General features: G+C 34.6%; 1 pseudogene across 1 annotated transcript in view; it reads left to right on the forward strand.

Annotated features, from left to right (window-relative positions):
- LOC144978736 (uncharacterized) overlaps window positions 1-6929 on the forward strand; it is an 18378-nt pseudogene extending 11449 nt beyond the window's left edge. The window contains exons 3-4 of the transcript XR_013646581.1: window positions 2513-2625; window positions 4806-6929. The product of XR_013646581.1 is annotated as an uncharacterized LOC144978736 (transcript). The remainder of the gene's footprint in view (window positions 1-2512; window positions 2626-4805) is intronic.
- The last annotated feature ends 364 nt before the right edge of the window (window positions 6930-7293 follow it).

Here is a 7293-nt window from a genome sequence, read left to right on the forward strand (position 1 = left end):
GTATGTATGTATATGTGTGTATGTTTGCTTGTGCTTAATATTATTATTATTATTATTATTATTATTATTATTATTATTATTATTATTATTATTATTATTATTATTATTATTTTTATTATTATTATTATTATTATATCATTATTATTATATTATTATTATTATTAATTTATTATTATTATTATTATTATTATTATTTATTATTATATTATTATTATTATTATTATTATTATTATTAATTAATTATTATTATTATTATTATTATTACCAGGGTGGGGTTCCTGACCTTCCATAGTGGGCAGGGAGGGCCTTACTGTGTCTTCTCTCCCCCTATATATCTGTTTTCCAACATGCTTTCTGTCTTTGTCTTGGGATGAAAATTACTTGGTTTTGTCCTGGCACTGGCCGCTTACCCTGTTGGGAAATGTATAGTTATTTTTTGGGAGATGATATTTTTTTCCTTGTAAATGATCTCTCTGTTATACACTGTATTATATTTTATTTACATATTTATATATACTTTGTGAACATTTGAGTGTATTCCTTTTAGTGGGGACATGTGTTGTGTCTGAATGAGACTTTTAGGTGATCTCAAACTAATTACTTTGATTGTGTGCTCTTGAAAATCTACATCTGTGTCCTATTTGAACTAATTCCCCTTTCTCCTACCTTTTCTAGGGTGCTCTAATTGTAATTCTAGAACTTTATACTAACCCATTTTCTTCCTTTTTACTGGCGCTGATCTGACCTTAATGTGTTGCAAGCGCTGTAAAACCATTAAAAGCAAAAAGCAAGTGTATTCCTTGTGTCTGGATAAGACTTTTAGGTGATTCAAACTAAAGACTTTGATGGTGTGCTCTTGGAATCTTCATCTGTTTCCTTTTTAAATCAAACATACTCTTAAACCCCGAAAAAATAATCAATTTCAAAAAATTTTTACCCTTGTGAAGTTCGAAGGAAATTTCCCATGTTGGTAACAGGGTTCATCCAAAATATACAATAAATAGGCCCCGAGTCCGATCCCTCTATTTGTTGTGATTATCTCAACCCTAAAACTGTACACCCTCTTTCCCCAGTCCTAAATCCGCCCTCCTTGGCGGTATTTGAAGTATGGAATTAAAATTTATTTCCATCCTTTGGGGTACGAATTGAAAACCTGTATACCGTTTACCGAAGTCGCAAGAAAATTTTTCTAGTAATATATATAAAAATATTTCTTCTGGTTAAAACTTCTTGTCATTTTTTTTTGGTTTTGATATCTAATTCACTGCTCTGTGGGGGGGGTTTTCCTGCCCTCCCCGGGCAGGGAGGTACATATGTGTTTTCATCCCCCTTAATTTTTTTCCAACATGCTTCAGCCTTTGTCTTGGAATGAGATTACTTGGTATTTTCCGGCCCTGGCGGAGTCCGGCTGGGAGGGAAACAGTCAAATGCATAGTTATTGTTTTGGGAGTGATAGTTTTTCCCTTGTAAATATCCCCTCTTTTATGTATTATTTTTTTTTATTTTGAATGTATAATTAAGCATTTGAGTTGTTCCTCTTTGTTGGTTTTTTGTGCTTGTGTTTGGATGAGACTTGGGGTGTTTTCAAACAAAGTACTTTGGGTGGGGGCCTTTTGGGAAATTTCCCATCTGACCCCTTTTTGTTCCTTTCCCCTTTGTCTTACTTTTTCTTGGGTGCTTTAATTGAAATTTTAGAATTTTTTTACTATCCCTTTTTCCCCTTTTTTATGGCCTGATATAAAATGTGTTGCAAGGGCCCCGAAAACCTTAAACAAAAATTCCCCTGCTTCTCACATTTTTTTAAAAATTTTTTGTGAATTTAAACATTGAATTTCATAAACTTTCTGCTTTTTTTTCCTGGGAAAATTCGGGATCTGTTTAATATTTTTTTAGTTGCGAATTCAGACTTTGGATTTTGCTTTGGGTAATGCCGGGGCCACTTGAAATTGTGTTGTTAGATTAGACTAGAACTTGAAAGAGTCTTAAGATTTGAAGATCGAAAAATGTGTGAAAATGGTTCTAGTTGGAGGAGAAAAATGATGATGATCAGGGAAAGAGCAGGTGATCTGATCAATCTTTCTCCTTTTTTATTGGAGGAAGGGGTAGGGTGCGGAAAGGGGTGGGGGGGTGGAGGGGGGGGGGGATTTGATTTGTTCATTTTGTTTGAATAATATTTGCATGCATTCCCTTCTGCTATAAATGTAAATTTTACCAGCATGATAATCAGTATAACGCCTATATGGAATGTCTAATGATGGGGGGGGGGGGGGGGGGGGGGGGGGGGGGGGGGGGAGTTCATTTTTTCATCATCAATCATTTACAGGTTTGGTATTAGTTATTTTCAAATTTACTCATGGACATGGAGTGTGATGATTATATGTTCTATTTGCAGATTTACACATTTTTCTCAAAATCTTACTCTTTTGACTAGCAATTTTATGCCTTTTATTGTATTGAAGTTGGCAGGCTTGGTAATGATCACCACTTTGATTTCTACATGTATTTATTTCAGCTGGCTATGCAAGCCTGGCTACAGAACGACTGTGAGTCAATGATTTGAGAAGTTGATGAATGACACTCTGGAAACGGAGGAACAGCTTGCTGCTCTTCTTGGTATCAAACCTGGTAAGAATGTCTGGCAAGGGTGTATAGTCAACGTTATAATACCATAAGTTGCGATTATCCAGAGTGGATTGTACCACATTAACGTCATTTTGTTGAAGAAAAGCCCTATATTTTTTTGTGTCATGTGGGTTTAAGAAACTTACTATTTTAAAACCGGGTCATTCAACCATTACTACCTTGGCCGTCAAAAAGCGTACAGAGGTGTGGGCTTTGTGGTCTAGTGGTATGACCGCTATATTATAAAAGCTCAAATTATTTTTTAAAAAAGTTGGTCATTTTTAAAGAGGAAGGTTTCAGCTTTATTTTCCCATACCCCTTTAACAATTTAAAAAATGGGCATCAAAGGTAGAAAAATACTGTTTTAAAACTCTACAGTAGAGGAAAAAGCCTGATATATGATTTTATATAAAATTTAAACTGAGTCTGTCTATAAGAAAAAAACATATTATAATGAAGGTTGTTTGATGGCCGAGGTATGGAAGGGTTTTAAAAGCCAGCCAAATCCTTGTTTTCTGCAGAATTTTTACACCTCGTAATTTGTAAAAGAAAATTATTGACAAAACAGAATAAGGTTCACCAAAAACCACATTAGTATTTTATTAAAATACCATCATAATTTATGTTTTAGACAGTTTAAAAAACCCGAATAAAAAATGATATATAAAGTTTTTTTCAATCAGAACTCTGATCGGTAGTGGGTATGTTTTTAATGATGGAACAGTCTAAATAAAGCCCTAATTTTTTCGGTTTTCATTAAGCTGTATTTTTTAAAATTACTTTCCAGCCTTGATTTTTATTAAAGAAGTGTTGGTTTTATCAATTTATTCATATGATTTTATTTCTGATCTGGGTAGATAGGGGGGGAGGCCGTAAAAGAGACACCTGCAGGGCACAAGCGCATGTTCCTATATGAGAGGGAAGCACTCTAATTCCAATAGATTTTATCGATACTCATAATAACATACAAAAAGACGATTTCAATGTAAAATCATCCTCCATAAAAGGATTGACACATTTTACTGCACCCTCTTGGTTAAGGATTCGGAGAGGGTCAGACGCAAGGCAAAATCAAACAATAGAATTCCTAGACAGGTCCATAAAGCGGCAAGAAGTAAGCAATGATGTCTTGGATGATTGGGTTTCTTAACTCACTCAATTTCCCAGAGTTTTTTGACTTTTTAAAATTGGAAGAAAAAAAAAGTATTAAAAATGAGCATGGGACATAGATAGTTTTATTCCAACTACCCTTAACATGTAAAAACTAAAATATTAGCTTCGATACTATCTACGCCTATAATTTGTCTCAGAAAAAAAGGTAATAATAAAGCATGGGGTAAAAGTAAACCCGGGTAAAATACGATATAGTCGGTGTTTGGGTTGAGTGAGTTAAAAGGGGTTTATTTTTATCTTATGCTGCTGGTTCCAACATTGTCCTTATCATTTATGATTTCATGTTGAATTCTGAGAGGGAAATGATGACTCTCTAACAAAAAGTTAAAATGATTTTTTAATTCAGCAGATCCAGTTTTCTATAAAATGAGATATTTCTCTTCTATCTGTATTATTTCTCAAGATATTATCTTTTATGCATTTTGCTCGTAATTAAAGTTATTTTGCTGCCATTGGGCAACATTTTGTGTTTCCTGATGTTTACTTCTTTATTTTGCAAAGTCCATTTGAAGAAAAATGTCTGAAAAAAATTGGATCACGTTCCTGGATTTTCTCTACGCGAATTACATGTCATTTTGTATGATCATTATGCTCATTTAGTAAATGGAATATGCTATTTCATCATGCTGGAGGCCAAATCATTTACCGTCGTGAGTGTTTTTGGAGAATTTCAAAAGTTTGTGTCTGTTTCAAATCTTATCTTGTATTTATCTGGCCATTGTGCTTTATTATTTGTTTCACAAGTAGGATAAATCTTTTTGATGTTTAGTTACACGATGTCAAAGATGGATCATAGTTCAAGAAAAATGAATTTGCTCTCATTTTCCTATTCATGTAGGGATTTTCAAAATTTAAAATATGTTTTCCATTACTATCAGAATACTTAATGAATATAGTAAGAAAAACAGATTTTGAATATTTATAAATTGTTTCTTTTGGTGTACCTACATTGATGCTTTTCTTTACTTTAATAGATTTTATTGGTTCTTTTAAAAATTATTTATTTGCAGAGCCCAAGGATGTAGATATTGAAGACTGTGATAATCCTTCAGAAGAGAGACTCCATGAGAAAGACTTCCATGTTAAAATTGATATTGATGAAACGGCTGACAATTGTGTCGAATTGCCTGAAACGTCTGAGAATCACATAGAGGATAAGTTTGATTCATGTCTTGAAAAACCTTCCATATCCCAGAATACTTTTGATCTTGGGAGTGGTGTGGATGGAAGAGAGAAATTCTATCGTATAGATATTCCTTCATCTTCAAATATTAAAACTGGAACAGAAGTTCATCATGGGAATCTCACTAGTGAGATCAAAAGTCCTATTCAAGCTCATAAAGAAGGAAAATCGTCTAATGGGTTTCATTTTCAGTCAGGCATAGAAAATTACCAAAAGATGTGCTTTTCAGAAAATGAATGTCCCATTTGTGGAATCAAGCTTAAAAATAATTCTTCTTTGAGGAGGCATGTATTAAATCATACCGGAGAAAAGCCCTATCAATGTCTTACTTGTGGAAAAGCATTTGCTCAAAGTTCAAGCTTGCAATCACACTCAAGAATCCATTCTGGAGAAAAGCCATTTCAATGTCTTGATTGTGGAAAAGCGTTTGCTCGTAGTTCGAGCTTGCAATCACACTCAAGAATCCATTCTGGAGAAAAGCCATTTCAATGTCTTGATTGTGGAAAAGCATTTATTAATCGTGCACACTTGCAAATTCACTCAAGAATCCATTCTGGAGAAAAGCCATTTCAATGTCTTGATTGTGGTAAAGCATTTTCTCGTAGTTCGCACTTGCAATCACACTCAAGAATCCATTCTGGAGAAAAGCCATATCATGTCTTACTTGTGGAAAAGCATTTGCTCGAAGTTCAATGTTGCGTATACACTCAAGAATCCATTCTGGAGAAAAGCCATATCAATGTCTTACTTGTGGAAAAGCATTTGCTTGTAGTTCGCACTTGCATAGACACTCAATAATCCATTCTGGAGAAAAGCCATATCAATGTCTTACTTGTGGAAAAGCATTTGCTTGTAGTTCGCACTTGCATAGACACTCAAGAATCCATTCTGGAGGAAAGCCATATCAATGTCTTACTTGTGGAAAAGCATTTGCTCGAAGTTCAAACTTGCAAAAACACTCAAAAACTCATTCTGGAGAAAAGCCATATCAATGTCTTACTTGTGGAAAAGCATTTGCTCAAAGGTCGTACTTGAATAGACACTCAATAATCCATTCTGGAGAAAAGCCATATCAATGTATTACTTGTGGAAAAGCATTTGCTCGTAGTTCACAATTGCATATACACTCAATAATCCATTCTGGAGAAAAGCCATATCAATGTATTACTTGTGGAAAAGCATTTGCTCGTAGTTCACACTTGCAATTACACTCAAGAATCCATTCTGGAGAAAAGCCATATCAATGTCTTTATTGTGGAAAAGCATTTGCTTATAGTTCACACTTGCAATTACACTCAAGAATCCATTCTGGAGAAAAGCCTTATCAATGTCTTACTTGTGGAAAAGCATTTGCTCAAAGTTCATACTTGCATAAACACTCAATAATCCATTCTGGAGAAAAGCCATATCGATGTCTTGATTGTGGAAAAGCATTTGCTCGAAAATCAGACTTGCAGAGACACTCAAGAATCCATTCAGGAGAAAAGACATATAAACGTATTGCTTGTGGAAAAGCATTTGCTCAAAGTTCATACTTGCGTAAACACTCAATAATCCATTCTGGAGAAAAGCCATATCGATGTCTTGATTGTGGAAAAGCATTTGCTCGAAAATCAGACTTGCAGAGACACTCAAGAATCCATTCTGGAGAAAAGCCATATAAATGTATGACTTGTGGAAAAGCATTTGCTCAAAGTTCAAACTTGCACACACACTCAAGAATTCATTCTGGAGAAAAGCCATATCAATGTCCTACTTCTGGAAAAGCATTTGCTCAAAGTTCAGACTTGCATAAACACTCAAGTATCCATTCTGATGTGTAATACTTGTGGAAAAGTAATTACTCAAAGTTCAAGCTTGCATACACACTCAAGAATCCATGTATTACTTGTGGAAAAGCATTTGCTAACTGTTCAAACTTGCGTGCACACTCAAAAATCCATTTTGGAGAAAAGCCGTACCAATGTCTTACTTGTAGAAAAGCGTTTGCTCGAAGATCAGACTTGAATAAAAACTCTAGTATCCGTTCTGAAGAAAAGCCACATAATATCGATTTGAATTGGGTGGAGAAGGGCTATGAGCGCCATTTTGTCGCACTCTAAAAGAAACACATTAAAAATGTTTAAAACTCCTGCCTCAAATATTGATCGATTCAAATGGCCCTTACCATAGCAAAAACTCTCAAACCCGGGACTTTATTAGAGCCATTGCCTCATTTGCATGGGTTAAAGTTTGTTGGCGTACGACGGAAATGCCGGTGATTGAGAATTTCTAGGACTGTCTTGCCAGTTAATTGATACTTTTTATGGTGAGAG

This window comes from Berghia stephanieae, chromosome 8 (assembly GCF_034508935.2).
Source record: "Berghia stephanieae isolate SIO BIC M18660-M18661 chromosome 8, UCSD_Bste_1.3, whole genome shotgun sequence".
NCBI lineage: Eukaryota > Metazoa > Mollusca > Gastropoda > Nudibranchia > Aeolidiidae > Berghia > Berghia stephanieae.